We start from the raw sequence: 13472 nt of genomic DNA on the forward strand, positions 1-13472 counted from the left end.
GTCAGTGTCAGGGTCAGTATGTCCCATTGCTGTTAAACTAACTTCAATCTTAAGGTAATATTTACAGACTTGTGGATCTTGTGATGTGATGTGACATTATATTTGGGCCATTTGACGTAACTAAAAGATTATTAAATAATAATAAAATGAATAGAGGAAAGAGAGACCCATAACACCCTTGCCTGATGAAACATGATGAATAAATTTCACACACAGTTTCAAAGAGCCAGTTTTCATGTCTGAGCTCCAATCAAATGTATCACGCTTTATTATTTTATAAGCATGTTGTAGTATATAAATAACTTGTGTAAAAACTCAATGAAACTATTTATAGGTGTTTCTGATTTAGCAAACAGCTTTCCTCTTTACTCTGCTATAATCAGACAGTTTTCATACCTATAAACACATACCATATACTCCACCCATACAGAGAAATTACTGTCTCACCCACATCCTACCTTCTAAACCAGAATCACCCACTCCTATTGCTCTGGGAGCCATTATGAGAAAAATCTGTAGTTCTTAAATACTTCAAATGAAGGTGAAGAAAATGAAAACTGGAAAATAAAACCAATTTAGGGGCACCAACCTAACTTTTTTTTCTCATCAGAATGACATTAATCTTAGATTCATTTAGGTTAGAAAAGCATCTTCTTTTTAATATGTAAATACCATACTGGAGGTTATATGACTATTTGCCATAGATATTAGTTGATTTGCTTGACTCTATTACTTTCCCCTTAATGCTGGACTGAAGTCAACTGCACTCAGGATTGGGAGTTTTGACTGGATTAGGGGAGGCAGGTAACCATGGCATGTGGAAAGATGGGGGAGAGTGAATCAGATATTAATAGCATGTGGTTGGAGTACTTAGCGTAATATTGAAGTATTAGGATTGAGGCTAGATGGCAGAAGAGAAGCATAGAAAGCAAGGTGAGGAAATGCCAAAATTAAATGTCATGTGTTGCAAAATTTTATTAATCCAAAAACATGAAAAAAAAACATTTTGTCCTTCATATACCCCAAAGATCCTTTCTCCTGGGAACTGGAATTCTGGTCAGTATTCATATAAAGAGGATTTCATCTTGCCTGTCTTTGTCTGGTAAGCTCTTAAGTACACAATCAATCATTTCGAGTTTCTATTTCTCAACAGTATATCCATTTCCTATCTAAACTACCTTATAAGCAAAAAGCTCCCTTTCCATAGTATTTACAGTTCACAGTATTATGAAATCATATACATAAATATTGAGAAGGTAATTGTTTGGATGCACATACTAAAATTTAGAAACTTCAAATATTCAGTGTCGATTACCAGGATTCTAATTGGAAGTTGGTGAGATTGGGCTCCTCCAAGTTTTCCATCACTTCCCGAAAAGTCATCAAAATAGTGTGCTGTTTTCAGTTTAAGCCATGAAATAATATAAAGTTGCAAAATTCAAAGAAAGATTAAAATCAGTTGCATTGCTAAATTGAAAACTAATCCAACAGGAACCAGTTGCACATGAGACAAGTTTCCTCCCCACCATCCAACCCCAATCCCTGAAACACACTGAACAAATCATTTGGATCAAGAAGTAGTGGTGCTATTCACGACTGCCTTATCACCAAGGAAAAACTAAGGGAAAACTTTGTTCTTCTAAAAGTCAGAAGCCCATTTTGAACCACATTAGAATATCTCATAACATCGTGCAGAATGACTTGCCTATGGCTTATTACCTATTGCCTACTGAACTGAGCTAAACTGAAGAAACTGGGAAAACCCGTTGTTGCTATGGAACAGAGTTAACAGAAAGCAAACTAGGAGCTTTAATTCAAAGAGCCTTAGAGTTTAGAATATTAGCTGATATTATATACATACATCTGTGTGTATATTATATATGAATCAAAATTAATAAATACGACTCTAAATTCTCTATCTTTGAGACATGATTTCTGGTTTAACTGAGCAGCCTTCAAATTGGAAGTTCAAGTCATGTAATTACTTTAGCCAGCTGGCCATTTGAGCTGTCTACATGATAGAAAACAAATGCTTTGTATGTGAGTTTCCTCTCATTTTGAAAGGATAGACCAAATAATATTTTCGAAAAATGTTTCATTGCCGGCTATGGTTAGGCAATAGGACCTGATGCTCACCCACACTCACTGGCATGCTCTATGCCATTTTTAAAACCATTTGTTTGCTTTTATAAAAGCACGGATGAAATATTAAACCAAAGTAATAATAGATTATTATTTGGTGTGGCAGTTTGTGAACAAAAATTAAACTAGCAGACCACATGATGAAAGAGAGAGAGAGAGAGAGCTATTTTAACACTGTTGCGGTTTAAAGTTATCATGGTCAGTTTCGGAAGCACACAGGCTCAAGAGTCTAGTATACCTGAGCACATGATATTCCCAACAGGAATTTATTCGGCTTCCAACTGATCCATTAAGAAAGTTATAAAGTACAAGAAATGTTCCCTACTATTTAGCAAATAAATTTTTTCATGCTTATAGGTGAGCCCAAAAGACACTAGTGTATAACTATAATAAAAGTTTTGTGTCCCAAGACCTTTTGCCAAGATCATTTATATCTTATTTCATTAGTCATACTTTTGAGGATTACCCAGGTTCTTTGCTTTATGCATGTACTTTCCCCCATCTAGAAAATGTAGGGAAACATTCCCTTAGGAATGAAACTTTCTCTCCTCTAGGAAAGAAATTAATATCTTATGCATCTATACGTCACCTTTCACCTAATTCTAAAGATGTATTAGAATAGATCATAAACCCATTTACCTGCTGGGAGTCACTATGTACAAAAGATGATAAAGATATTTCAAACCGGGAACATTTTAAATCATCTCTGGACCATTTAGTTATGTGTTTTTCTTAGAGATTAAAAAGTAATTGCCTGTTCTTTTAAAATATCTTTGTCTTTATAATCAACTAAAACTTGAACCTCATTCTAGGGCTGTTAAAATTATGTAATTAGACCCAACTGTATCTCATCAACCCCGGGGAATTCCAATAGATAAGCTACTTCTCGTTATTTAGAATGACTGGAAATTCTCTCCTAAAGCAAATCACAAATCTCCATTTAACTAAGACCAAAGGGAATTTAAAAGTATTTACTTAATGGTGACAATGAATTAATTAATCTTACATAATAACGAATTGCCAAAAAAGTTATAATATGCAAATAATATGGCTTTTAAAAATCTATAGCTGACATCTTCCTGATAACTTGTTCCTGCAGAAAATGGCAGTTACTAGTTACACTGGTTACAAAAGTCAGAACCCTAGGAATCCACCATCTACCTTTGCTGCCCACATCCCATTTCAGGTCCTTCAGATTTTAGACCCTAAATATTTCTGGAATGTGTCCACTGACACAGCACCCATTCAGGCCATCACTGACTCTCGCTCGGGTTATTCCACCAGTCCCATCTCCAGGTTTACTTCCCTTTGGCCATTCTCCACACAGCAGCCAGAATAAGAAGTCTCATCATGTTTCTCTCCTGTTAAACAACCATTAAATTACCTCCCAGAATCCTTGTGATAACTCCCTCCTTCAGCTCTCTCCAGTCTCATTTGCCTACTCCATTCTCATTCCCTCATCTTCATTCAATTGCATTTCCTCGATCCTTCTAAATTGAGTTAAATGGCCTATAAAGAACACCAATAACTTCCTGTTCCTAGCTCCCTCATCTAGCACATATGATTTTTTTGATAACTGCTTCTTTAATTTTCTATTTCTCCTGATATACTGTGCAAGCTACAATTGAACAGGAATTGATCTCTGTATCCTCAGTTCTCAGCACTGAGCCTGACAAAATGTAAGTGTTCAATAAATGCTAGTTGAAAAAATGAATATGGTAAAACACAAAGGAAAAGAAAGGAGAATTTAACCAGTTGGGGGAAAATATTTGATGCCAATACCATAGATCAAGAGTAATTTATTAGCTAAAGACACATACAAACAAGAGAAATGCTCAACATATAAATGTGTAAAGGACAAGACAAACAGTTCACAAAAGTGTAAGTAGGAATCTACAGTAAACATATGGGCACATGTCAGTGAAATATCTTCCTTTCTATGTAAAATGATTGGAGATTTTGTTTCTAAGAGAAGACAGTGCTAGCAGTTTAGCAAGTATGTGGTGAAAGAAATAACTTCATGTAATTTCTATGGGAAGTGTAAACTGACCCAAATGTTTTTGAAACAAATTAGTTAATATGTAATCTTTATGAGTATATCCTTAGGAATTTATCTTAAACAAACATTCTAAATATGAAAGATTTATAAAACTGCACAAAGCAGCATGATTTTCAGCGGTAAAAATTTAGAAGCAGTCTAAATATTTAATAGAATATTGGACATGAAGTATCATCTAGTTAGATTATTATACAATTTTTATAAGAATGATTAAAAGCAATAGAAAATATGCCTGTGGTATGAATAAAAAAATAAGAAATATTAAAATTTAAGTACAGCATTGTTAAGTATATTAAAATCTATGAATAAAAAAAGGCTGAAAGTATTTTTGTTTAACTAGCAGTCACAATTATTCAAGTAATTCAGTGAAAACAGAACTTGTGCCTTAATTATCCTTAAATTTTCACCTTACTTTGTTCATATGAGCTGGTCTAATAATTGTCTTTGTTATAAAGAATTAAAAATACTTTCCATGGGCTTTGCTGTCACTGTTTCAATAGATGTTGGGAAGAAATGAGAGAAAGAAATAGTCACGGTGACTTGAAACTATGCTACACATGCACGTTTCCTTTGCATGTTTTTTTTTACTACTCTTAAGTGAATAGTTACTCAAGTTCCCTTTGAAATAGTATCATAGAAGCATCAAATGTGTTTCTTACAAACCATTGTTATAATTCATAAATAATAAATTTAATAGTTGGACATATCTGCGTTGTTATACAGAATGAGGTAGGTTATTATTTATCCCCCACACAAATGAATAATACAAATTGATAGGAAATTTAGCTACCAAATTACAAAAGCATTAAAAAGTTTCACATTGCAATGCTCAAAAAGATCCTTCTTCAGAAAGGGATTGTGTAAAAGCAGACATCAAGATGGGATCGGTCATGCAAGAAATTTACTGGAAGAGATACCTTGTGAGGGAAAATGAAGAAGGGAGCCAGCGGAGGCTCAGAAAACTATCAAATCATGATGCAGGTCTGATCCCAGTGAAGAAAAGAGGGAAGGATGGAAGATTGGGTAGGAAGCATCTTAGACTGCAGTACTATTCAAAGAAGTTCAGCAAGGTTGCTGGGAAGTCCTTGAGGACTCTCACATGAGGAGTCCTTTTTCCCCCAGGAATGCCCCTAACTTAGTATTTCTATCTTGTTTAGTCAGACGAAGCAGCCCATGGTAAGTGTGGCTTCCACATAAATGCAATGGTGGGTTCAGAGTGCAGCAGCTGGGACCATGAGTTAATTATGCCCTCTGCAACAGGAGCTCTGAGAGGCTCTTTTTTGTGGCTGCCACAGGCATCATACTTAATTACATTCAGAATAGAGCATCTTATTTTATAAATAAGAGCATCTATTTCAATGTTTGCTTAAAGTAGTCACCCAGTTATTTGAAGAAAATTTTGATGTAAGATGACCCTGATTTTCTCATCACAACAGCCCAGGCAGTAATTTAAAAAGTGTATATATATATATCCATATATGTATCCATATATATATGGATATATATATGGACATATATACACACTTAATATATATATAAATATATATATTTATAAAATATATATATACACTTTATGGATATATAAAATGTATATATATCCATATGCATATATATATCCACATATATCCATATGGATATATGTGGATATATATACATTTTATATATCTATAAAGTATATATATACTTTATATATACATATGGATATATATATGGATATATATATATCCATTGTTTTGGTGGGGAAACTGAGGCATGAGGAAGCTAAAGAATTTATTGAAGTTAAAAATAAGTAGCAAACCAAAATCCAAATCTATGTTGATTTAGTATAAGAAGGGTCTTTCATATTCATATGTATAAAAATATAATAGAATTTTCAAGATGTTAGCATGATAACATGTAAACATCCAAGACCAAATGACTCTAGATCACTGCTACATATTATAAGAACAGAGATTTCACAGTTAAATACATTTATTTCAGAATGAAATTCAAGAACCCAACAGTCTATTTATAAACTTTCTTGAGAGAAACTGATTTCCCATTGATTATTTCATTTTCCGATTCAGCAAATTAGGAAGAAAAGTTAAGGTTTTCTTCAATAAATCTCGAGATTACATACTCAGTTCTGAAATTCAACCAAATAAAAGGAACCTAACATGTCTTTCTGGCCATTGGGCACAAAGATATTATTTAATGACTTTAAAATAACTCCTAGCTCCAAATATTCTGATATGAAAACAGGTTCCTTTTTTAATTCTATACAAGTAATGATGTGTTTTTCAATAATTCACCTTAAAAAATGAATGTTTTGCTCTGTCCAATTATTGTGAGAATGCTTCCTTGCATTATATTAAGCAAAATTTCAAAATGAGCAAATGGGGAACATTTGAAAGCTGAATTAGATTATTAATGCAAAATAGCTATAACTTCCTTTATGATAGTTTATTGGTCTGAAAGATTTGTTGATGCTCAAGGAGTAATTTATTATTGTGAGATACTTATATCACTTCAAATGTATCCTGTAAACATCATAAAGAAAGAATTTTATTTTCCAGAGATTAAGCATGAGTCTCATCATAATCAGCTCTAACTTTATCATCTCTATTGGTGGCTGCTCTTAGTTTCAAATTTTGAGATTTGAAAATTTCCCAGGATCTCATAAATATTATAGAACAGATTTGGTGGAGAGTACAGATGGATATTAAACTCACTAAAAATATCATTTCCAAGGCACCCCTTGAATAACATCCAAGGCTGGTTCGTCTTGGAGTTTTTTATCTTGAACAATCCATGAATTTTGTTAGGCAGTTACATATATTTAAAACTATGAGCTACAATAGTAATCTACACTCAGGTACAATATATAAAAAAAAAAAAATTAAATATATAAAAAACAAGATTATTGCCACAGAAATTTTCTGTTTCCTCAGACTTCAAAAAAATGAAATCTTCTGTTTATTTGTAACAAAAGTTACGGCCGTCCAAGTTTTAGGGACCATCATCGCCAATTTTAAATTGAGCCTGAAACAACCTACCTTAAAGACCTCTCTTGTGCAGCTTAGTAACTTTATCTTTTTCCTACTCAAGCCATCTGCGTAGTTAAACAGAGAAAACTTGCATCATTTATTTTGCACATTTGACTCCACTCCCTTGGGTGCAAGTCCATTCTCTGGATGAAATGGAACTGTGAAGTGTGTCTGTAACATTTGATCATTGAGAAGGAAACAATATATACTCCTTGGTCCATATACATTAGGTCACTGGCATTTTTACATAATGCTTTTGCAAAAAATCATTATGGCTGAAAATAAATGTATTTAAGTTCCCCTTAGTAAAAAAAAAGAATTCGAGGAAGTAATTCAAAAAGTTTAAAACAATTTGCCTTTTTTCAGTCAAAATTATTCAAACATGTTCAAATTCAAAATCAACCAGGGATAAAATAATTAGAGAATCTTGGAGTTTGAAAGTACCTAAAAGATTATTTTAATTCAGATAGAGTTTTAGATGTGTGTAATAGAGACCCAAGTTAACATTGGCTTAATAAGTGAAAGTAAATTTTTCTCTTATGTAACACTACAGAAGTAGGCAGACGTTGCTAGTAGGAATACTAAGGTCATCTAGGGATCCAGGACTCTTCAATCATGTTACCCAGTCATTACTAATTGATACTTTATCCACATGGTCAAGATTGCTCATCACCAAATTCCTATTTCAGGCACAACCTGAATATTGCACACATCACTTCTACTCTCATCTCATTGTCCAAAAATCAGTCACATGACTATACCTAGACACAAAGGAGTCTGAGCGTTTTAGTATTTATGCTAAACATTCATGTGTCCTGCTAATATTCAATTACTATGGAAGGACAGAAGAGATTTTAGAAGATTAACTAAAAGTATGTACCCCAGAGTTGTTTTATATCCTAATATATGAAGCAAAAATTGAACTCTTTGGGAGTGGGGCACGGAGTGAGGTTGGCCCCTATCCATGGTCTCTTGATTCCTCATGAGTTTCCTCTTATGACTCTGTAAGACTTAGAAATCATTGCTCAAGGCAGGAGATGAAAAACTAAAATGTCTAAAAAAATCGGGCAGGTAAGGTAAATAAATATAGCAAGTTGAATGGGGCCTGTGGCTGGCAGTGGGACAACCTAAGAGAACACTCCCAGTTAGATCCAAAGGGGGCTACTGCGCTCAGTACCAGTGTATTGCTGAGTTGCAAGACTGTGGGGCATGAGTTACAAGACATTCCAGTTTTTCAAGAGAAGCTGGAAATTTATATTTTAGTGAACTCTCCTGCTTTTTTGATATTAGTTACTAGTTAACACAATTTATAATATTGTGAAAACCAAAAACACATCTGCAAACCAGATTTACTCTATGGCCACTCAATACAATCTCCATCTAGACCAATCATTTCATTTTCTAAAAAAGGAAACAGAAGCCTACAATGGATGAATGACTAGCCCATGGTCACATAGTAGCCACACCTGGTCAGATTCGTTGCCTTTCAAGCTAGTACTCTTTACACTACACCATCATAAAATGCCACTGTGAAGTTCAGCATAAGAAAATAAGAAAAAAAATGAAAAAAAAATATTTAAAAGTAATCTAATTCTTTTCTGCAATTTAGCGTTCAGCTGTGAAGTGAAATATTTAACAGCAGATCAAATGTGTGTTCTATGCCCCCATCCTTCTGAACCCCATATTGAAAGCAAAATCTGTTCTGTTTTCTACCTCTCTGGCCTGAGCAGGAACGCATGAGACTGGGAAGCGTCAAAGGATATCACTGGCACCCACCCAGCCAATCTTTCCTCTCTCCCACATGGCCCATTTAATTGCACATTCATATCATATCAGTGGCAGGCTCATTGCAAAACACATTTTTCACTTTTATGTGTATTTTTTTCTGTATGCTATAAAGTTATATAGTTAAATATTTTTGGCTGAAATTTTTAAATACATGGAAATGGATTATATTTACCTTCTAAATGCCTGAGTAGAACTAAATCATTCATGGATTAATTACACGGTATTCGCATAAGCTATTTTATGAATATTTCTATTATTTAGAAGTTTTTTGCAAAATAATAAAAATGTGTGTCAGCCTAAAAATGCACCTCACATGTTATTTCTATCTTATGGGGTGGGGTCTTTGAGTACAAAACTTAGATGAAGAGATGTGCTTATTTTTTGCTTTTTTTCTAGAACTTTTAATCAGTCTTCCCAGCACTTAAAATTTTTTTTTTGGTCGAGTTAATGTTAAGTAGTCTACACCTATATGATAATTCAAAAAGATATTTAGTTTTAAAATTTGAATTTTCTTTGATTTAAAATCATTTTTAACCTGAGGTTTTAGTGTTTCTGTGGTACTAGCAGTTGGCAAAAGTAATGTCTGTAGGGGGCCAACTTCAGAAAATAAGAGTCCAGGGGAGGGTTTGGTTTGGCTGAGAAAATATAATATTTTTCCATTCCCTATTTCTAATGTCTTAAATCATCAGATTTTATTAATAGAATAAATTGAACCACATGGAACAATTTCAACGGCACTATTAGAAAAACACAGACACAAACGTACAAACAAAGTTGCTCTATTTCCTGGTCACTTTTTGAAGTCTTACCTTTTTTTAAATCTTCTGTCTTCTTTATTCTGCATTCTCTTTTTCTCTGTTTATGTCCATCATCGTTCATCTGTTCCCTCTCTTAACTTCCCTTCAACATTCCGTCTAGTCCTGCTTCATTCTTGCAAGTACATTCCTAAATAAATGAGTGTAAAATATGTTAAATTCTATTATCTGTTACATATAAATTCTATTTTCTTATAGATATACCTAATACTTTTATAAACTTGTCCCTACACGAAAATATTTTTGGCATAACCCGCAGCGGCAGCCCCAACGGCAATGGGACAGTGAGCCACCCCACATCATGCAGCACTGCTGCAAGATCATGTCGCTGCTGTTCTACGGGCTGACCCAGAGAACCCAGACAACAACCGATTCATCCTCTCCAAGAGACCGTCGTTTGTTGATGTGGCAACCTGATAACTTTGACAAGAACTGGGGGTGGCGTGCGGGATAGCGTACCCCGGCAAGTACTTTGACAAGGCCAGCTACCGCGTGTGCTGCCTCATGGGAGATAATGAGTCTTCGGAAGACTCATTCTGGGAGGCGCTGGCCTTCAGTTCACACTGCAGTCTGGATGACCTCGTGGCCACCTTCCATGTGAACTGCCTGGGCCACGGCGGCGCCCTCCCGTTGACCACTGCACAGACATCTATCAGAAGCACTGCGAAGCCTTTGGGTGGAATACTTAAGTGGTGGATGGCTACGAGGTGAGGCACTGTGCCAGGTGTTCTGCCAAGCAATTCAAGTGAAGAGCAAGCCCACTGCTGCAGTCACCAAGGCCTGCAAGGGCTGGGGCATTCCAAACGTCGAGAACGCAGAAAATTGTCATGGAGCCAGTGCCAAAAGAAAAAGCAGATGCAATTATCAAACCAGTCTAGAGCTAGATACAGACCAATGGGAATCTCCAACCAAAATCCCTTATTGAAGACTGGACTCAAATCAACATCATGGACATAGAGATGACCTCTCCACCTGCTTACAAAGTTGGTGACAAGTTAGCTACTCAGAAAGCATGTGGTTTGGCTCTGGCTAAGCTGGGCCATGCAAATGGTAGTCATTTGTGACAGTGACACCACTAACTCCACTTCTTGAGGTATTCAAGAAGGAGCACCCTTCATCGAATGTTTTTATGGCTGACCAAAACATGGTGGGCATGGCTCTGGGATGCACCACCCACCGTGGGACCGTTGCTTTTGTTAGCAACTTCATTGCCTTTTTGACCCGAGCATTTGATTAGATCCAGGTGAGAGCCATCGCTCAAACCAACATCGACCTTATTAGGTGCCACTGAGGGTGATCTGTTGGTGAAGACGGCCCCTCCCAGATGGCCCTGGAGGCTCTGGCCATCTTCCAAGCCTCTCCTAACTGCACCATTTTCTAACCAAGTGACACCGTCTCCACGGAGCATGCTATGTTCTTGATGGCCAATATTAAGGAATTGCGCTACATTGGACCAGCCAACCAGAAACTGTCATTATTTACGCTGCACAAGAAAGTTTTGAGACTGGACAGGTGAAGTTTGTCTGCCACAGTGTTAACAGCAAGGTCACAGTTATTGGAGTTGGAGCTACTTTGCATGAAATGTTAGCAGCTGCTGAGGATCTTTCCAAGCAAGATATTTCTACCTGGGTCATTGACCTATTTATGGTTAAATCTCTCCATGCTGCCGCCATCATCTCTGATGCAAAATCCACAGGTGGCTTGATTATCACAATGGAGGATCACAATGGAGGATCACCACCCAGAAGGTGGCATCAGAGAGGCAGTCTGTACAGCTGTTTCCGTGGAGCCCAACATCCTGGATCCTCAACTAGCAGTGCCAGTGGGCAGCCCAGTGAGCTGCTGGATGTGTTTGGAATTCGTGCCAGACATATTATAGTGGCTGTGAAATGCATTTCGATGAACTAAAATAACTGTTGGCTTTGCTCTTAAAAGACTGGCTTTTTTACTGTACATTTATGTTTATTGCCAAACCATCATTTAAATCTATACTGTTCGTGCTTCTTAAAACCAAAGCAAGTTAATTACCTTCATGTTAAACCATAATTACATATACACATATAACTCTCACCTTTGAGTCATTAAAGCAGGTTATAAGATTTTAAGTGACAGAATAGCTAACAAAACAACCACCTAATATCAAGTTTTCTGATGAGACTGCAGATATCTGGGCTGGGGTTCAACGTAGGGTAATTGTTTCTTAAAAGTATGTATTTTCCTCTTAAGTAAAGAAAATGTGAACCATCTGGGTTGTGCAGCACTGCTGTTCCAGGTCGAGAATTCATGCGCTACCATTCTACCTGCAGCTTCCTGAGTACTGTGTGACTGCTGTTGCTCTAGAATTTCCTTTGGTGTTTTGCCTTCACCTACCCTCTTACAGTGCAGAGGCTGAGCAGCAGCAGTGAAAGCCATTAGGGTGTCCTGTGCTGCTCATGGGAGAGGATACAACTAGTTCTAGTCTCCACACTGTACTCTTTTGTGTGGTCTCAGAAATGTTTCATTTGCCCGGTGACCCGACTATACCATTAGCTAAGAATACTAGTTAATGTTAATAAAGCATTTAAAAACCGTATATGGCATAAGTATTATTGTGGACTGAATTGGGTCCTTCTCAAATTCGTATGTTGAAGTCCTAACCCCCAGTACCTCTGAATGTGACTGTATTTGGAGAAAAGATCTTCAAAGAGGTTATTAAGATTAAGTGAGCTCATTACAGTGAGCCCTGATCCAATATGACCTGTGTCTTTATAAGAGGAGATTAGGACACACAGAGAGAAGACCATGTGATGACATGGGGAGAAGATGGCCTTCCACAAGCCAAGAAGAGAGGTCTCAGAAGAAACTAACCCTGCCAACACCTTGAGCTCAGATTTCTAGTCTCTGGAACTGTGAGAAAATAAATTTCTATTGTTTAAGCACCTAGTCTGTACTTCGTTATGGCAGCCCAATCAAACTAATAGAAATATTATTTTTAAATCACATTTAAGATAACAAACCTTTCCAAGTTACACATTTTTAACAGAAAGTTCCCTTCTACTATACCATTTATAAGATTTGATACATGAAATATAGTATTGATAATATAAAAGTTTCACACTTTCTAGTACATGAGAGAGTAATTTTCTCATATCCACAGCAATTCATTTACATGTTATTTCCTTCAGCTTTTTCATTTGTCAAAGATCAGAGTAAAAAAATATTTTTCTAAGGTTCTCTAGCTCTAAAAATCTGATTCTATGTTTGTGTCCAATGACGGAGTTAAGCATTGCTTTGAGCACCCACTCTGGCGCACACAAAAATGCATTAAATTATGGTGAACGTTTCAGTTGCTTATTGTCTTTTTAAAAAATTGAACTCTTTTCCTTCTTCTGCTAAAGAGAACAGCCCGAGTAGTGTACAGGTGGCAGCTTTCATTACATGAAACAGGGAGCAAAGGTAGGAATGCGATAGAAAGACCAAATCTTAAGCAACGAGAGTCAAAGTTGACCTAACAATGACACAAGAAAGAGGATTATTCAGGACATGAAGGGCAAAAGTGATTTCAGCCTGGTTCAATATGAATCACTTTAAATATGTGACACCGAATTATAAGTTACTGGTTTAAATGAATAGTCATTGAACATTCACTGAAAACAATGAAGG

General features: G+C 36.0%; 1 pseudogene; it reads left to right on the forward strand.

Moving 5' to 3' along the window:
- Window positions 1-5091: 5091 nt before the first annotated feature.
- Window positions 5092-11738, forward strand: LOC105302236 (annotated as a pseudogene).
- The last annotated feature ends 1734 nt before the right edge of the window (window positions 11739-13472 follow it).

The sequence above is a fragment of the Pteropus vampyrus genome, unplaced genomic scaffold (genome assembly GCF_000151845.1).
Source record: "Pteropus vampyrus isolate Shadow unplaced genomic scaffold, Pvam_2.0 Scaffold9, whole genome shotgun sequence".
In the NCBI taxonomy this organism is placed as follows: domain Eukaryota; kingdom Metazoa; phylum Chordata; class Mammalia; order Chiroptera; family Pteropodidae; genus Pteropus; species Pteropus vampyrus.